We start from the raw sequence: 19,780 nt of genomic DNA, 5'->3' as shown, positions 1-19,780 counted from the left end.
AGTTTGCTCTTTCAGCGTGGATCCCTTTGCCTGGCAAAGCTAGAAAGGAAAGAGAGAATAGTTTTCATTTACAGGTGCTTATATATATCAGTGGGTTAGGACGCTGAGCTTGTCGATCAGAAGGTCGGCAGTTTGGCGGGTCGAATCCCGAGTGCCGCGTAACAGAGTGAGCGCCTGTTTACGCATCCCAGCTTCTGCCAACCTAGCAGTTCGAAAGCACGTAAAAAGGCAAGTAGAAAAATAGGGACCACTCCGGTGGGAAGGGAACAGCGTTCCGTGCGCCTTTGGCGTCTAGTCATGCCGGCCACGTGACCACGGAGACGTCCTCGGACAAGCGCTGGCTCTTCGGCTTTGAAACGGAGATGAGCACCGGCCCCTAGACTTGGAAACGACTAGCACGCATGTGCGGGGGAACCTTTACCTTTACCTTATATAAACATATAAGGAACGTTTGCTGGAATTGCGTCGGTCTAGTAGCCCAGGGGTAGGCCACCTTGGCTCTTTGATGACTCGTGGACTTCAACTCCCAGAATTCCTCAGCCAGCCACGCTGAGGGGAAAGGGAGAGGTTTCCATGCTGAGCCATGCTGGCTCAGGAATTCTGGGAGTTGAAGTCCACAACTCATAAAGGGGGCCATAGTTCCCCCATGCTGGCTGAGGAATTCTGGGAGTTGAAGTCCACCAGTCATGAAGGGGGGCCATAGTTCTCCCATGGTGGCTGAGGAATTCTGGGAGTTGAAGTCCACAAGTCATGAAGGGGGCCATAGTTCCCCCATGCTGGCTGAGGAATTCTGGGAGTTGAAGTCCACCAGTCACGAAGAGGCCATAGTTCCCCCATGCTGGCTCAGGAATTCTGGGAGTTGAAGTCCACCAGTCACGAAGAGGCCATAGTTCCCCCATGCTGGCTCAGGAATTCTGGGAGTTGAAGTCCACCAGTCATAAAAGAGCCAAGGTTGCCTACCCCTGCCTTGTGTGTATCCCACTTTGTTCATCCCAACTTCAATACTGCAGCTGGTATAGCCAAGGTCTACAGGTGTCTAGGGCATTTACTGGAGTGGCATTTTTTTAAGCATTAATTTCAGTTCCATGGTCCCAAAATGAGTTAGGCTGCTTCTCAAGGTGTGACTGTATCTGCATAGAGTTTGCTTGCTATAGCTTCCCCCCCACCCCCATTTGCCTTTAAAGGATGTAGACCTGCCATCACTCGGAAATTGACCCATAGTGAACCATTCCACCGCTGGCAATTCCAGCCTAAGTAGGACCCCAAACTAACTGTGGCTCTTCTGTGCTGGTTGCTTTTGTTAACAGAAATGGACCGTTGGTACCAAAAGAAGAGAATATTTGTAGCTCAGGGCTCCTCGCTGCTCTCTGGGCTTGCTGGTTTTCTGGCAGACATTTCATGACCCAACTAGGTAGCGCTATCAGCGCTAGAAGGGAGGAGGAGGAGGAGGACAGTGGGGTCCTTGGGGGTCCTCTGACCTGTGCTGGGTTTTTTTGCAGACATTTCATGACCCAACTAGGTAACATCATCAGTGCTAACAGGGAGGAGAGGAAGAGTTTGGGCCCCTTGTTTTCTCTGATCTTGGTTGTTTTGCAGATGTTTCATTACCCAACCTGGGGGGGAGGGGCAGAGAGAGGGAGGAAGAGGATTGTGGGGTCCTTGGTGTTCTCTGAGCTTGGTTGTTTTCTTGCAGAGATGTAACTCAAGTAGGAAACACCATCAAGTGCTAGAAGGGGGGTGATGTTAGCAGAATGGAGGAAGAGGATGACCTTGGGGATCCTCTGGTGCTGTCTAAGCTGGGTGGTTTTCTTCCAGACCTTTCACGACCCAACTAAGTTCTCCAACTCCCCTTATCCAACACTGATGACGTTCCTTAGTTGGGTCGTGAAACGTCTGCGAGGAAACCACCCAGCTCAGAAAGCACCAAGGACCCCACAGTCCTCCTCCTCCTCCCCCCCTCCTCCTCCTCCTCGCAAAACCCCTCTCTCTTCTAATACTGATGATGTTCCTTAGGTGGGTGGTGAAACGTCTACCAGAAAACCACCCAGCTCAGAGATCACCCAGAATCCTACAGAGAGACCACGAAAACACAACTGGAACTGGGAGAAGCAGGGCTTTTGGCAGTTTCTTTTACTATTACTTGGATCGCTGCTTCCAGAAAGTGGGCGTGCTGGGCTTCTCTTCGACTCTTGTGTCGTCTGCATTTTGGGTCCTACCAGGTGGTGTCTTTAAGTTTGGATCTGCTCAGCCAGCATCGACCATAATAAAGGTAAAGGTTCCCCCGCACACGCGTGCTAGTTGTTCCTGGTGTACGATATTGTAGATAGTGTAAGATAAACCACCATTTAATATGGACCACTGTTTACTGTGTTTCCTCCTGGCTTAAAAGGTAAAGGTTCCCCCGCACGTGCGTGCTAGTCGTTTCCGACTCTACGGGTCGGTGCTCATCTCCGTTTCAAAGCCGAAGAGCCAGCGCTTGTCCGAGGACGTCTCTGTGGTCATGTGGCCGGCATGACTAGACGCCAAAGGCGCACGGAACGCTGCTACCTTCCCACCGGAGTGGTCTCTATTTTTCTACTTGCATTTTTACGTGCTTTCGAACTGCTAGGTTGGCAGAAGCTGGGACGAGTAACAGGCGCTCACTCTGCTACACGGCACTCGGGATTCGACCCGCCAAACTGCCGACCTTCTGATCGACAAGCTCAGCGTCCTAACCTATTGAGCCACCGACCATAATAGGCTGGTCCTTTAGGCACGCAGAGAAATTAAGAATACAGCTGCTGGGTTGCTGTGGCTTTTAATTGGCAGGAGAAATATGCCCTTTGTTACATGGCATTCTGTAATCTTTCTGAGCATCTGGTACTGAGCAGAGACCAGCTCCTGGGTTTTGGGACTCTTCCCTTGCAAGAAAGAAGCTTCTCGTTTCCCTTGGTAAGAAATTCCCAGACTGGTTCGTATCCTGCCTGTTTGCCCCAGGACCGTTGAAAAACCAGCCTTGTTTTAAAGCTGCCTTTTCCATTTAATGAAAGGGACGCGGTGGCTCAGTGGGTTGGGACGCTGAGCTTGTCGATCAGAAGGTCGGCAGTTTGGCGGGTCGAATCCCGAGTGCCGCGTAACAGAGTGAGCGCCTGTTACTCGTCCCAGCTTCTGCCAACCTAGCAGTTCGAAAGCACGTAAAAATGCAAGTAAAAAAACAGGGACCACTATGGTGGGAAGGTAACAGCGTTCCGTGCGCCTTTGGCGTCTAGTCATGCCGGCCACATGACCACGGAGACGTCCTCGGAGAAGCGCTGGCTCTTCGGCTTTGAAACGGAGATGAGCACCGGCCCCTAGAGTCGGAAACGACTAGCACACATGTGCGGGGGAACCTTTACCTTTACCTTTCCATTTAAAACCTCAGCACAGCTAGTTCCTCGTCTTACAGCCACCCATTTAGTAACCGTTCAAACAGAAGTGGCCTATGACTGTTTTCCCACACTTAACGACCCTGGCAGCATCCGCAGACTCATGTAATCAAAATTCGGACGCTCATATTTACGACAGTCACAGCGTCCCGGAGTCTCACGTCATTCCCCTTTTTGCGGCCTTCTGACAAGCAAAGTCAGTGGGGGAAGCTGGAGTCACTTAACAACCCTGTGACTCATTGAACAACCACTTGCCAATAAGGGTGGCAAGTAAAGTCGTAAAATTGGGGCAAAACTAGTAAGTGGGGGGGGGGGGAAAGCTGACCATCCTTGCTGTATAGAGTAAGGCTGATTTGTCGGTTGGAGGTACCTTGGCATCTGCTTCTTGCCCGCATTGGTTAAGCGATGGGACTTGTGGCCTCACTCAACATGCATGAGTGTTGTGTTAATTGGCTGGGTATAGAATAGAATAGGACAGGATAGAGAATAGAATAGAATAGAATAGAATAGAATAGAATAGAATAGAATAGAATAGAATAGAATGGAATAGAATAGAATAGAATAGAATAGAATAGAATAGAATAGAATAGAATGTATAGAAATAGAATTAGGAATAGAATAGAATAATAGAATAGAATAGAATAGAATAGAATAGAATAGAATAGAATAGAATAGAATAGAATAGAATAATAGAATAGAATCAGAGTTGGAAGGGACCTCAGAGGTCTTCTAGTCCAGCCCCCTGGTCAAGCAGCAGAACCTGTCCTATACCATCTCAGACAAGTGACTGTCCAGTCTCTTCTTAAAAACCTCCAGTGTTGGAGTACCCCCGATTTCTGGAGGCAAGTTGTTCCATTGGTTAATTGTCTTCCGTATTAGGAAATTTCTCCTTAATTCCAGGTTGCTTCTCTCCTTGATCAGTTTCCAACCCTTGTTTCTTGCCCTCTGGTGCTTCAGAGAATAGTTTGAACCCATCTTCTTTGTGGTAGCCCCCCAAATACTGGAACCCTGCTATCATGTCACCCCTAGTCCTTCTTTTCTTTAGACTAGCCCACAGGTCGGCAACCTGCGGCTCCGGAGCCGCATGCGGCTCTTTGAGCCGTCTCTTGCGGCTCCCAGCCGCCCGGTGCGCGCGCACCTCTTCCAACGGGCAGTGGTGCGCGCGCACCTCTCCAAATGGAGAGTGGCACCGCCCGTTTGGAGAGGTGCACGCGCACCTCCCCGAATGGGCGGAGGTGCGCGCGCACCTCCCCAAACCTTTGGAGAGGTGCGCGCGTACCTCCGCGCGAATGGGCAGCGGTGCCGCTCTTTCAGGAAGCCCGCCTCGGCCCGTCTGTGAAGCTGCCGAAAGCGGCAGCTTAGCAGACGGGCCGCGGCAGCTTCCGCAAAGAGCGGCGCCCCTGCCCATTCCGAGAGGTGCGCGCGCACCTCTCCGAACGACCGGAGGTGCGCGCGCACCTCCCCAAACCTTTGGGGAGGTGCGCGCGTACCTCCGCGCGAACGGGCAGCGGTGCCGCTCTTTCAGGAAGCTGCCGCTTTCGGCAGCTTCCTGAAAGAGCGGCGCCGCTGCCCCTTCGCTTTCGGCAGCTTCCTGAAAGAGCGGCGCTGCTGCCCCTTCGCACGGAGGTACGCGCGCACCTCCCCAAAGGTTTGGGGAGGTGCGCGCGCACCTCCGGTCGTTCGGAGAGGTGCGCGCGCACCTCTCGGAATGGGCAGGGGCGCCGCTCTTTGCGGAAGCTGCCACGGCCCGTCTGCAAAGCTGCCGAAAGCGGCAGCTTTGCAGACGGGCCGTCGCCATCGGGCAACCGGGAACCGGTTCCATCTCATTTTTTTAAAAATGGCAGCCGCGTGCGTCCGCGCATGCGCAAAAAACCTTTTTGCGCATGCGCGTGCATGGACACACGCACGCGGCTCCCTCTTTTTTTAATTTGTGATGGAACCGGTTCCCAGTGGCTCTTTTTCTTTTTTAGGTTGCCGACCCCTGGACTAGCCAAACCCAATTCCTGCAGCCGTTCTTCGGATGTTTTGGTCTCCAGGCCTTGGATCATCTTAGTTGCTCTTCTCTGAATTTCTTCCAAACTCTCAACATCTTTTTTGTGATTCGGTGACCAAAATTGGCTGCAATATTCCAGGTGTGGCCTTACCAGGGTTTTATAAAGCGGTACTAACACTTTGCGTGATCTTGATTCTATGCCTCTGTTTGTGCAACCCAGGATTGTATTAGCTTTTTTGGCTGCTGCCGCACACGGCTGGCTCCCGGTCAAGGGATCGTCCAAGGTCCCTCTCACAGTGGCTGTTTTGGGCCGGGTCTTGCCCAATCTGTACTTATACCTTTGGTTTTTTTCCTCCCTAAATATAAAACTTTGCTTTTGTCCACACATTGAAGTTCATTTTGCTGGACAGGGCCCATGTTTCGAGTTTGTCAAGATCTTTTTGGATCCTAAGCTTGTCTTCTGGGGTTCGTGAACTTCGGAAATGTGGGTTCCACTGTGATTGTCGAGGTGGTACAATTCAGACGCTCCTCCGTCTTTCTCTGGCGCAGGAGACATTGGCGTAAGTAGCTACGGGCTGGCTGATGGCTTCCTTCTGTACGTTGCCAGGCTCCACACCCTGGTTCTCGTTCCCAAATGGTCCCGATGCCCTGACTCTGTGTGTGTGTGTGTGTGTGTGTGTGTGTGTGTGTGTGCACGCACACACTGTCAGCCCTGCCTGTTTACTCACGGCTTTTTTCCCCCCTCGATAAGCTCTGAGTTGACTTAGCTGCATTTAATTTTCAGGTCAGTTAATTTCCTGCTCTTAGGAAGAAAAGAATCTTTTCATAGCATGAGAAGGGACCACACCTATTTCTTTTTAAAGCGCATTAGTTCCCTAGATGTGGAGGATTTTATTTAACTTTTGGGATATTACATAGCTGCAGGATAGTGTCCTTGCCCTGGATAGGTTGCTCACCACGTCCCCAGTTCCTACAACATATAAGGAACGGTTGCTGGAACTGGGTGTGTCTAGTTTGAGGAAGAGAAGGACCAGGAGGGACATGATAGCAGCGTTCCAGGATATCAAGGGGCTGCCCCAAAGAAGAGGGAGTCAAGCTATTCTCCAAAGCGCCCGAAGGCAGGACAAGAAGCAACGGATGGAAACTAACCAAGGAGAGAAGCAACCTAGAACTAAGGAGAAACTTCCTGACAGTGAGGACAATTAACCAGTGGAACTCCTTGCCTCCAGAAGCTGTGAATGCTCCAACACTGGAAGTCTTTAAGAAGAGACTGGACAGCCATTTGTCTGAAATGATAGGGTTTCCTGCCTGAGCAGGGGGTTGGACTAGATGACCTCCAAGGTCCCTTCCAACATTATTATTATTATTATTATTATTATTATTATTATTATTATTATTATTATTATTATTATTATTATTATTAGGCTTGATACAAATCCTGCCAGTCCCTGGCTTAACAACCCTTCGTTTAGCGACCGTTCAAAGTTACAACGGCACTGGAAAAAGCGACTTGCGAGTGTTTTTCGCGCTTTACAACCGTTGCAGCTTCCCCGTGGTCACCTGATCAAAATTCAGACGCATGTATTTATGGCGGCTGCTGTGTCCCAGGGTCGTGTGTGGTCACTGTTTGTGACCTTCCAACAAGCCAAGTCAGTGGGGAGGGGATTCGTTTAACAACCGAATGATTTCGTTTAACAACCATAGGGCTCCACTTAACAACTGTGGCATGATGAGGCGAAACTCGCTTAACGGCTATCTTGTTCAGCCAGGCAGATTTTAAGCTCAGTTGTGCCGACACGTCAAGGACCCCCTGTAATCTGGGCAAGAGCCCCCAGAAGGGCCTGGGGCCATCCCGACGAGATATTCCTGATTGTCTGAAGCAGGAAACGACGTTGGGCCAGGATCCTGCCCGGCCTGCTTCTCCATGAGAGGAACATGGCCTCTAGCTGTCCTTGTCAGGTGCCCAGCCAGGTGTAATACGAAGCCAGGGCTAGGAAAAAGGCTCTACCCGATGGGTTATGGCATGACTTAGAATAGAATAGAACTGGGACCTTGGAGGTCTTCTAGTCCAGCCCCCTGCTCAAGCAGGAGAACCTACACCCTCTCAGACAAGTGACTGTCCAGCCTCTTCTTAAAAACTTCCAGTGTTGGAGTACCCACAACCTCTGGTGGCCAGCTGTCCCACTGGTTAATTGTCCTCACTGCTAGGAAGTTTCTCCTTAATTCCAGGTTGCTTCTCTCCTTGATGCGTTTCCCATCATCGTTTCTAATCCTTCCTTCTGGTGCTTTGGAGAATAACGTGATCTCCTCCTCTTTGTGGCAGAGTAGAAAAGAGTGGAGTGGAATGGAATGGAATAGAATAGAATAGAATAGAATAGAATAGAAGAATAGAATAGAATAGAATAGAAATTAAATGGAATAGAATAGAATAGAATAGAATAGAATAGAAATTAAATGGAATAGAATAGAATTAGAATAGAATAGAATAGAATAGAATAGAATAGAATAGAATAGAATAGAATAGAATAGAATAGAAATTAAATGGAATAGAATAGAATAGAATAGAAATTAAATGGAATAGAATAGAATTAGAATAGAATAGAATAGAATAGAATAGAATAGAATAGAATAGAATAGAATAGAAATTAAATGGAATAGAATAGAATAGAAATTAAATGGAATAGAATAGAATAGAATAGAATAGAATAGAGCTGGAAGGGACCTTGGAGGTCATCTAGTCCACCCCCCTGCTCAAGCAGGAGACCCTATGCCATCTCAGACAAGTGACTGTTTAGCGGCCTCTTCTTAAAAATCTCCACGATTAAAAGCGCCCACGACTTCTGGTGGCCAGCTGTTCCCCTGGTTAATTGTCCCCGCTGTTAGGAAGTTCCTCCTTAATTCCAGGCTGCTTCTCTCTTTGATCAGTTTCCAACCATTGTCTCTTGTCCTGCCCTCTGGTGAACAACCTGGCCCCCTCTTCCTTGTGGCAGCCCCCCCCAAATACTGGAATGCTGCTCTCATGTCACCCCTATTTCTTCTTTTCTTTAAACTAGCCAGCCGCAGCCGTTCTTTGTATGTTTTACTCTCCAGACCTTTGATCATCTTAGTTGCTCTTTTCTGAATTTTTTTCCAAACTCAACACCTTTTTTGTGATACGGTGACCAAAATTGGCTGCAGTATTCCAGGTCTGGCCTTACTAAGGCTTGTAAAGCGGTACTAATACTTTGCATGATCTTGATTCTATGCCTCTGTTTATGCAACCCAGGATTGTGTTAGCTTTTTTGGCTGCTGCCGCACACGGCTGGCTCAGGGTCAAGGGATCGTCCACTGGGACCCCAAGGCCCCTCTCACAGTGGCTGTTTTAGCAGCAGCCCTGTTCCCAGATATCCCATTACCTGCCCTTGCAGTCCATAATACAGGCAGTCCTCGACTTACGGCCACAACGGAGCCCAAAATGTATGTTGCTACGTGGGACATTTGTTAAGGGGCTTTTGCCCCATTTCCCCACCTTCCTCGACATGCTTGTTGAGCGAATCGCCGCAGTGGCTAAATTAGCCACACCGTTGTTAAGCAAATCTGGCTTCCTTCACTGACTGGGCTTTTCAGAAGGTCGCAAAAGGGCATCACGTCACCCCTCAAGGACGCTGCGACCGTCGTACCTATGAGTCCAGTCGCCAAGCGTCCAAATTTTGATCCCGCGACCGGGGGGGGATGCTGCAGCGGTCGTAAGCGTGGGAAATGGTCATGTTCCTTTTTTTCAGTGTCGTCGTAACTTTGAACGGTCACTAAGCGAAATGTCTGCTAAGAACTACTTGTATGTAGTAGACCACGCCATCTCTCTCCATCCTACTTAAGTGTGTAACCAGGGCTAGGCAACCTGGCTCTTTTATGACTCAGGGACTTATGCCAAGGGAGTCGAGTTCAGGGGTCTCCAAGCTTTCCGGGTTGGTGGCCCGATGGCAGAGGGAGGGGCAGGCGGCTCACATGCGCAGGCACAGATGTGACGGTGGCCACACGTGCAGGTGCTCGCACAAACAGGCCGTGAGCATGCGCACCCTGCAAACAGGGCAGCGAGCAGTTGCGTGAGGCTCTCAGCAATGCTGGCGCCCGTGTGACGGTCGTGGTGTGAGGGTCGCTGATGGAGCTATCACCGTTGCGAAAATCACAATGCCCGCGTGAGGCTCATGCCACGGCCCACCTACTGCTTTCCCCTTGCGGTGCTGCGGCCCCTGCACAAGGTTCGTGGCAAAGCCGCCACCTGCGTGTGGTGCGCTACCGCTCACGGTGTTCCCACTGCCCATGCAAGGGTCGTGGCAATACCGCTGTCCGGGTGAAAATAGTGGCGCTGCCGTTGCCCTCACAACACTCACGTCAATGGTGGCACAAGGAGGGGGGGTGCGCATGCACACACCTGCACTGCCAAGCTACTCATGCGGCCCGGTGGCCAAGAGGCCATGGCCTGGTAGTGGGCCGCGGCCCATAGGTTGGAGACCTCTGGTCTAGTTTACTGATAACCCTCTGCCCTGAACTAACCTTTGCAAGCTATAACAGCCAGGTGATTCACGAACCATACCGATTAAGCTGGAACCCAATAGTCCAGGTGATGACCTTGTGTGATGTGTGACCCTGGTTGTGAGGCATTAAAAATTAAACTAACGGGATCAATAAAAGAGAATATTTGTAACTCCGGGTTGAAGTGTGGTGGGGTCCTTAGTGCTCCTTGAGCTGGGTGGGTTTCTCGCAAACCTTTCATGACCAGGTAACATCATCGGTGCTAGAAGGGTGGGTTGAGAAGAAAGAGGGGGGAGGAGGAGGAGAGAGGAGGACTGTGGGGTCCTTGGCGCCCTCTGAGCTGGGTGGTCTCCTTGCAGACGTTTCACGACCCAATTAAGTAACGTCATCAGTGCTAGAAGGAACTGAGGTTTGTGGAGAAGAGGAGGAGGAGGACTGTGGGGTCCTTGGTGCTCTCTGAGCTGGCTTGCTTTCTTGCAGACGTTTCATGACCCAGCTAGGTAGCATCATCAGTGCTAGAAGAGAGGGGGGTTTGAAGGGAGGAGGAGGAGGAGGACGACGACTGTGGGGTCCTTGGTGCGCTCTGAGCTGGGTGGGTTTCTTGGAGACATTTCATGACCCAAGTAGGGAAGAGCCTTCTCTGGGAGCGCCAGCCCTGTGGAACCAGCTCCCCCCTGAGCTTCGGATGGCCCCAGATCTCCAGTCCTTTCGCCGCGGCCTCAAGACACTCCTTTTCCACCTGGCTGACCTAGACTGACAGGGATTTTAATTATGTTTACAATTCTAACTCTATTCTTTAATTTATTTTAATTTATTTCAAATTTTTATTTTTAATTTACTGTACAGAGACCTTTAAGTTTTTTGTTGTTGTTAGCCGCCCTGAGTCCCTCAGGAGATAGGGCGGGATATAAGTCCCATTAGTAAATAAATAAATAAATAAATAAACATCATCAGGGCTAGAAGAGAGGGGGGTTTGAAGGGAGGAGGAGGAGGAGGAGGAGGACGACGACTGTGGGGTCCTTGGTGCTCTCTGAGTTGGGTGGGTTTCTTGCAGACGTTTCATGACCCAACTAGGTAACAGCATCAGTGCTGGAAGGGAGGAGGAGGAGGAGGAAGACTGTGGGATCCCTGGTGCTCTCTGAGCTTCGTTGTTCTCTTGCAGACCTTTCATGACCCAACTAGGGAACATCATCAGTTCTGGAAGGAAGGAAGGGAGGGAGGGAGGGAGGGAGGGAGGGAGGGACTGTGGGGTCCTTGGTGCTCTCTGAGTTGGGTGGGTTTCTTGCAGACGTTTCATGACCCAACTGGGGAACATCCTCAGTGCCAGAAGAGAGTGAGCCTTGCTCTCTGTTGATAGATCATAGCTCACCCTATCCGTGTTGCTGGGGCGGTTTGTTTTCTTCCTGGCAGTTCCTTGATTGCCCTGTTTACCTTTGGCTTTTTTTTTTTTTTTTGGTCTGAATTGCTCTTTCCTTCATTTCCAGGATTGTTTACCGCTTGATAGTTGTTCTGATTTACTTATAAACCACTTCCTGAACTTTTATTTTTACGTGGGTTTGCATCCGCTGTGCCTCAATTGCCCGCAGGAGCTTCAGCTCCCAAGATTGTGGCTGTGCACAGAGGCAGGATTTTCAATTTTGGGGCCACCGCGACGGATGGGTAGAAGCCACAAAGATCTGCTGGAACAACTTTTTTGGGGGTGTGTGTGTGGAGAAGACTAGGGCACCGGGAGAAGAAACGGGAAAACTGGATGCAGTCGGAGTTGTTATCCGCCGCTTTTCCTTTGCACGACTCTCTCAGGAACAAATGAGATGCACCCTGAGTAATCGGCTTGCGTAACGTGAACACAGATAAATGCCGGAAGGAAAGGTATTTTATTTATTTATTTATTTATTTATTTATTTATTTTATTTAATTTTGCTTACGAGAGTGAGTCATTTGCCATCCCTGCATCCCTTAACCTGGTTTGGAGAAGAGCGTGCTGCCGGTCCAGACCTAATGCTAGCTAGACCAGGATCGGTTTCAGCTTTGGCAGGCTAGGTGAAAAGATGTCCACAAGTCTTGAGGTTGCCAAGGTTGGACCAGAGAATTCTGGGAGTTGAAGTCCACAAGTCTTGAAACGGTCGAGGTTGGACACCCCTGCTGGGTGGGGAATTCTAGGAGTTGAAGTCCACAAGTCTTGAAACGGTCGAGGTTGGACACCCCTGCTGGGTGGGGAATTCTAGGAGTTGAAGTCCACAAGTCTTGAAACTGCTGGGTGGGGAATTCTGGGATTTGAAGTCCACAAGTCTTGAAACGGTCGAGGTTGGACCTGCTGGGTGGGGAATTCTGGGAGTTGAAGTCCACAAGTCTTGAAGCGGTCAAGGTTGGACACCCCTGCTGGGTGGGGAATTCTGGTAGTTGAAGTCCACAAGTCTTGAAACTGCTGGGTGGGGAATTCTGGGAGTTGAAGCCCACAAGACTTGAAACGGTCGAGGTCGGACACCCCTGCTGAGTGGTGAATTCTGGGAGTTGAAGTCCACAAGTCTTGAAGTTGCCCAGGTTGGACACCCCTGCTCTATCTAGGAGGACCTGGGAGGATCAGCACCATTCTGCTTGTGGCCCTGACCCTCTCAGACTTCCAAGTGGCTACCGCCTCTGGTTCTGGAACCATACAGCCCCCATTCATGGTCACTATGGACCCCCCTTCGCCACCCCCCCCCTAGCTTTCTCCTCCATAGATTTGGTCTCTCTCCTTTCAAAACCATCTCCACGATTGACATCACCATCTGGGGAAGAGAAAGGGCCGATTTCATAGCTGAGCTGTGTGCCACCTGAAGGAACGCCCCCCCCCCCTTAACATCTGGCCCTGGATGCTCTGCTCACGGCTTCGTGGCGGCCTGACGAACTGCCTGGGTGAACTCACTGGGTTTTGAATATCATGATATTTGAATATAAGGAGGCTGAGAAAGTCCACCCGGTTTTTAATTGTCACAGCATGTCAATTTTGCCCCGACCTCTGTGACCTCTTTTCTTGTTCCCTTTTGGATAAAAAAATTCCTCCGCTTGGGTTGCCCATTTTGTGCCCCTCTCTACTTCTGCAGCCTTCCTCCCGACCGGCCCCGCGCCCGCTCTTCCAAGCGGGATTCGGCTAAGAGCATTACAATATTAGCAGATTTACTTTCTTGATCCGTCTGTAGCTCCATTCTTCAAAATGCACTCTTGTTACGTTCCGCAAGGCAAGGGGGGATAATCCGCTCCTGGGAAAAGATAACGTTGCATTTTAAAAAAAAAAGCCTGCAAATTTATCCGTGTTTCCTTCCCACTGATGGGCTGAGTCTTTTTCTTGGTTCCCAAGAGAGTGACGTTGCGAGGCTGGCATAAAATTTGAGAAGTGGGTTGCTACACTATGGAATTATTGCCGATATAGTGTTAATGTGGTTTTGCCAGCCTTTTGATTGAGTGCCACCCAGAGCCGATTGAAAAATAGCGATAGCGCTGAGACATATTGCCCTCTCTGGGCTGTTTGCAGAGTCGGCCTCTTGCCCCCGACAATCTGGGTCCTCAGTTTGCTGACCTCGGCAGGACGGAAGGCTGAGTCAACCTTGAGCCCCATAAGGATCGAACTGCTGTCAGAGGGCAGAGTTAGCCTGCAATACGGCGTTCTAACCACTGCGCCACCACCAGAAATGGGCAACTATAAGAAAGCAAAAAGAGAGGGAGGGAGGAAGGAAGGACAGTAGATTGGTATGAGGGAGGAAGGAAGGAAGGAAAGAAGATGGATATGTGAGGGAGGGAGGAAAGAAGGAAGGGAGATTGGTATAAGGAAGGAAGGAAGGAAAGAAGATGGATATGTGAGGGAGGGAGGAAGGAAAGAAGGAAGGGAGGAAGGGAGATTGGTATGAGGAAGGAAGGAAAGAAGATGGATATGTGAGGGAGGGAGGAAAGAAGGAAGGGAGATTGGTATGAGGGAGGAAGGAAGGAAAGATGGATATGTGAGGGAGGAAGGAAGGAAAGAAGGAAGGGAGATTGATATGAGGGAGGAAGGAAGGAAGGAAAGAAGATGGATATGTGAGGGAGGGAGGAAAGAAGGAAGGGAGATTGGTATAAGGAAGGAAGGAAGGAAGGAAGGAAGGAAGGAAGGAAGGAAGGAAAGAAGATGGATATGTGAGGGAGGGAGGAAAGAAGGAAGGGAGATGGGTATGGGAGGGAGGAAGGAAGGACTATGGCATGAACCTGCAGTTGCCAACCTTCAGTACCAGCAAACCATTCATTGCAAACCAAGTTAAGATGGTTTTATCATAGGTTCACAAATGAACGCAGAGATGATCAAGTGCGCTTGTACTCCTAGATTTCTGCAATGCCAGATTATGGGGTGTTATTTATTTATGTCTTTACCGTATGAGTATGCCAGCCATTCCTTGGAGGCCCTGGGTTCTCACTTTGTGCTAAGTAAGAAATGGCTCGTTCAAACCTAGTTTACTTTCCTAAAGAGTTACTTGTACGGGTTCAACCACTTATGAAGCCAGTGACGCCTTAATAAGGTCTAGGGCAGGGGTAGGCAACCTTGGCTCTTTTTTTGACTGGAGGACTTCAACTCCCAGAATCCCTGAGCCAGCCTGGCTCAGCTTGGAAACCTCTCCATTTCTCCTCAGCATGGCTGGCTCAGGAATTCTGGGAGTTGAAGTCCACGAGTCTCATAAAAGAGCCAAGGTTGCCCTCCCCTGGTCTAAGGAGATACAACAGGGCTTTTCAACCAGTGGTACGGGTACCACCTGTGGTACATTGGCACCTGGCACTTGTGGTAAGCGACCATCCTAGGAAAGTGGTAGCAGGGGAGGGGAATGAGCTGAACCGGTGGCAGCACCGCCCAAGCCTGAGCGAGAGACAGTTGGAGCTGCAGGGCTGTCGGGGCTCAGCGGAAGCGCCAGGATCAGCGCCAGGATCCAGCTGGAACTCAGCACTAATCCTGGCGCTTCTGAGCCCAGAAGAAGCGCCGATCAGCTGGAATGTTGCAGCATCTCCAGGGTCTCGTGATGTACATTCAGATGCTTGGCAACCGATTCCTATTTATGACGGTCACAGTGTGCCAGGGTCATGTGAAGGGACCAAAACCTGCTGCAACCACCCAGCAGACCGGGGGGGGGGGAATAAAAACCAAACACCCCCCACCCCACCCCCGCTGCCAATCCTGAACAGAAATGCTCCCAACCATGAAAACCTCGGACAGGAGGAAGTACACCGCCGGGCGGGCAGGCAGGTGTCTTGCTCGGCTGTGGCCTGGGGGGCACTTTTTCCAGTGCCATTGTAACTTCGAACAGTCACTAAGCAAACTGTTGTAAGTCGAGGACTACCTGTCCATCACTTTTTTCCTTTTTTTTTTTTTTTTTTTTTTTTGGTCATCAAGTTTTTGACCCCTTGCTAGGCGACCGGTGGTCCTCGGATGTTGCCATATCCTAAAAGTGGCACAGTGGGTGAAAAGGTTGAAAAGCCCTGATACACAACACACGATCCCTGTGAGTGGTCTTGTGAATGATTGAGGCCCCTGACTCTTCCCTTGTATATTTTATCTTTTTATTAAATTTTTGTGCCCTCCGTCTCCTCGGCCCCTGTTCCTGGTTAGGTGTTAGGAAATATCTCGCCCTAACAGGCACGATTGCACTCCTTGGGTGTTTTTTCAATGCTCTGGCTCTCTCAAAGCCGCTTTCCCAGAAGTTAATAACCATCATCATCATCATCATCACCATCATAAATAAAATAAAAAAGAAGCCATTTTCCTGGCTTTCTGTTGTAAGAAGTAATCTGGCAGATCGAAGCGTTCTTTTCCTCCCATCTTCCCTCAAGCGATTCCTGTAGGTGTGAGATTGACAGCGGGGGGGGGGTGGTGGTGTCAGTTGCAGCTGTCATTTTGGCGACGAGGAGGAGACGGTCTGTCTGTTTGCAGGCACCGGCGCCGGTTCTCACAGCCCTGTTGTGCCGCGCGTGATGCACGTATGAATCAGTCCCGAACCTCACCGAGTCCTTTGAAGGAAAGGCCAGGAGATGGAGATGCTGCTGGCAGCCGAACGTGGCTACATCCTGGTTTCACCTGGCTTGTTTGGGTACTCCCGGGAGTAAGACTCCCTCCTCACACACACAGACACACACACACACACACAGACACACACACACGGTCCTTCAAGCATGAAGAATGTGCTTGAGCCCCTTCCCCAGTTGCAGGGTGGGGGGGGCAGCGTTCTTGGAAGAATCGGTTGCACTTAACAGGAGAGCCTTGCTAAATGCGGACTCGCCTTCTCTGGCCGGTGGCTGAATGTTTCAGCTCTCGCGCTCTCTCTCTCCAACGGGGCGGTCCGGATCATGCGCGGTTTCGCTGGCGCGTGCAGAGGTTGCGCCATTGTGTCTGTGGAGCAGGCAGGGCCCTGGGGTGAAGAGGGCATCGCCCGGAGGCATAGAGCCATTGCTCAGCTGCTGATTTCCTTTCCTTCCTTCCTTCCTCTTTCCCTTCCTTCCTTCCTACTCCCTCCCTCCTTCCTTCCTTCCTCCCTCCCTCCTTCCTTCCTTCCTCCCTCCTTCCTTCTTTTCTTCCTTCCCCTTCCCTTCCTTTCAGTTTTCTCCTTCCTTCCTCCCTCCTTCCTCCTTCCTTCCTTCCTTCCTTCCTTCCTCCCTCCCTCCTTCCTTCCTTCTTTTCTTCCTTCCCATTCCCTTCCTTTCAGTTTTCTCCTTCCTTCCTCCCTCCTTCCTTCCTTCCTTCCTTCCTTCCTCCCTCCTTCCTTCCTTCCTTCCCCTTCCTTTTTTCCTTCCTCCCTCCTTCCCTTCCTTTCAGCTTTCTCCTTCCTTCCTTCCTTCCTTTTCTTCTCCCCTTCATTCTTTCCTTCTTTTCTTCCTTCCCCTTCCCTTCCTTTCAGCTTTCTCCTTACTTCCTCCCTCCTTCCTCCTTCCTTCCTTCCTTCCTCCTTCCCTTCCTTTCAGCTTTCTCCTTCCTTCCTCCCTCCTTCCTTCCTTCCTTCCTCCCTCCCTCCTTCCCTTCCTTTCAGCTTTCTCCTTCCTTCCTCCTTCCTTCCTTCCTTCCTTCCTTCCTTCCTCCTTCCTTCCTTCCTCCCTCCCTCCTTCCCTTCCTTTCAGCTTTCTCCTTCCTTCCTTCCTTCCTTCCTTCCTTCCTTCCTTCCTTCCTTCCTTCCTTCCTTCCTTCCTTCCTTCCTTTCTTCCACCCACCCCATCTTTTTTATTTTGACAAATAAGGTGGCAAAGACCACCAATTCTTTTAAGGACTTTTAAGAAGAGCCTGGATATCCCTTTGTCTGAAATTGGTATAGACTGAGGGACTCTCCCTGATCGCGCAGGGGAGGGGGTTGGGCTAGAAGACCTCCAGGGTCCCTTCCAACTCTGTTATTCTGTGTTCTGTGTTCCTTATTCTTCTTATTTGCCACCTACAACCACCCTGTGAGGTGAATTGGGCTGAGAGAGAGGCACTGGCCCAGAGTCACCCAGCCGGCTTTTCTGCCTAAGGTAGGACTAGAACTCACCGTCTCCTGGTGATTGGCCCAAAGTCACCCAGCCGGCTTTCATTCTAAGGCAGGACTAGAACTCACCATCTCCCAGTGATTTGCCCAAAGTCACCCAGCCGGCTTTCATTCTAAGGCAGGACTAGAACTCACCATCTCCCAGTGATTTGCCCAAAGTCACCCAGCCGGCTTTCATACCTAAGGTGGGACTAGAACTCACCGTCTCCTGGTGTTTGGCCCAAAGTCACCCAGCCGGCTTTCATTCTAAGGCAGGACTAGAACTCACCGTCTCCTGGTGTTTGGCCCAAAGTCACCCAGCCGGCTTTCATTCTAAGGCAGGACTAGAACTCACTGTCTCCCAGTGATTGGCCCAAAGTCACCCAGCCAGCTTTTCTGCCTAAGGCGGGACTAGAACTCACTGTCTCCCAGTAATTGGCCCAAAGGCACCCAGCCGGCTTTCATTCTAAGGCAGGACTAGAACTCACCGTCTCCTCCTTTCTGGCCTGGTGCCTTCACCTCTAGTCCAAACTGGCTCTTGCTACTTAAAATAAAATTACAGCATTTTTCTTAACCGACACTTCTGGATGGCTTTTCCCTTTATTTTTCGGAAATAAAAGTACATGCTACACACCCCCTCGCTCTTTCTGGTTCCAGGCATGTCCTCTAAAGTAGATCTTTGTAGGAATGAAGTACGTTTATGGGACAGAGCCAACTTTTGGTCTCGGAAACACGGCGAAAATCTAACACCTTTCCACCTCCGAGGAGATCAGAGGACAGTACTGACTTTCCTCAACCTTACTTTTCCTAAATCCGTCACCCTCCCGGAGTAATTCTTCGCTTTTCCCTTCTGTATTGAGTATTTATAACCTCCTTTGCAGCGCTGGGGGCGGGGGTGGGTGTCCAATCTTGGCAACTTTTTTTAAGACCTGTGGACTTCAACTCCCGGAATTTGGCTGGCTGGGGAATTCTGGGAGTTGAAGTCCACAGGTCTTCAAGTTGCCCAGATCGGAAACCCCCCCCCCCTTTTCAACTCTAATTGTTTGTTCTTCCAGGAACATTGAACATATTGTGGCGAGCTGGGCGGCAAATAAATTTAATAAATAAATACATCTCCCGTTGTCGTGCTGAACCGCTGAAGCTGTTAAGAAGAAAAGGACAATGGAAGAGGTCTTTATTGATGTGTTAAATTGGTTTGCTGCCCGTCTCACATTAGCTAGGCCAGGGGTAGGCCACCTTGGCTCTTTGATGACTCGTGGACTTGAACTCCCAGAATTCCTGAGCCAGCCACGCTGAGGGGAAAGGGAGAGGTTTTCAAGCAGAGCCATGCTGGCTCAGGAATTCTGGGAGTTGAAGTCCACGAGTCACGAAGGGAGCCATAGTTCCCCCATGCTGGCTCAGGAATTCTGGGAGTTGAAGTCCACCAGTCATGAGGGGGCCATAGTTCCCCCATGCTGGCTCAGGAATTCTGGGAGTTGAAGTCCACCAGTCATGAAGGGGGCCATGGTTCCCCCATGCTGGCTGAGGAATTCTGGGAGTTGAAGTCCACGAGTCATAAAAGAGCCAAGGTTGCCTACCCCTGCCCTAGGATGAGCCTCTGGTTTGAAAAGCAGAGGGTCACCCTTTTAAGCTTGCTTTCTTCCCCATTTTCAAATTATTCAGCTTGAGCCCTGCAATTACCTTTCTGCCCGGCAGGTGTTCGTTTACCTGAGAAGGGAACGGCCAAACACTGTCTAGCCTTGACCTGAATGGCAAAAGAAAAAGAGAGAGAGATTTTCTCTTCCTAACCCCCCAAACCCCAAACCCCAATTTTAACAGGATCCCTTCTGTTTGCTGCCTGGTAATCTGTGTTTGCTGGGTGGTAATGAGAGAAAAGCAAAACAAAAAACGGAATAGGAATTTGTGGCTCTTTGCAGATGGGTGTGTAAACGTGTGTGTGATGTCCGTCCAGGGATTTTGCTTGTTTTTACAAGCAAGAAGGTCACTTCAAGAAACCCCCCCCAATGGTATTTTGGCCATTTTGTCTCGGGAATTGAGGGGAAAAAATGGGAGACCCAAGAAAATTGATGCTTGTTTCTTCCAGTTGGCTGAAAGAAGAAAAAGCAGGATTTGTTTTTTGACTCCGGCCTTTCCTCCCTGTGTGCGTTAACAAGTGGTTGCATTCAAACAGGTGAAGATAAGGAGGAGGAATCCTTGAGCCTAATAAATTTGGGCCATTTTTTTTTTCCTTGGCGGGTGGGGGGATAAAGGGGTAGGATAAGAGTATAATCTTTTTGGCTTGTTTCACTTAGAGCAGGGGTAGGCAACCTTGGCTCTTTTATGACTCGTGGACTTCAACTCCCAGAATTCCTCAGCCAACATGAAGGAACTATGGCCCCCTCATGACTGGTGGA

At 50.2% G+C, this 19,780-nt stretch overlaps 1 protein-coding gene across 2 annotated transcripts in view; it reads left to right on the top strand.

Moving 5' to 3' along the window:
- Positions 1-19,780, top strand: part of TAOK1 (TAO kinase 1) — a 92,706-nt gene that overhangs the window by 14,793 nt on the left and 58,133 nt on the right. The window contains exon 1 of one of the 2 annotated variants that reach the window (XM_083379686.1): positions 18,912-18,955. The exons of the other annotated variant lie outside the window; for it this stretch is intronic. The gene's annotated coding sequence lies outside the window, so the exon portion shown is untranslated. Of the gene's footprint in view, positions 1-18,911; positions 18,956-19,780 lie in introns of those variants that run through there. 2 annotated transcript variants of the gene reach the window in all.

Source organism: Vipera ursinii (genome assembly GCF_947247035.1).
Source record: "Vipera ursinii genome assembly, chromosome: 1".
NCBI classification, from domain to species: domain Eukaryota; kingdom Metazoa; phylum Chordata; class Lepidosauria; order Squamata; family Viperidae; genus Vipera; species Vipera ursinii.
Note: the sequence above shows the minus strand (reverse complement) of the source record. Positions and strands in the feature narration are given on the sequence as shown.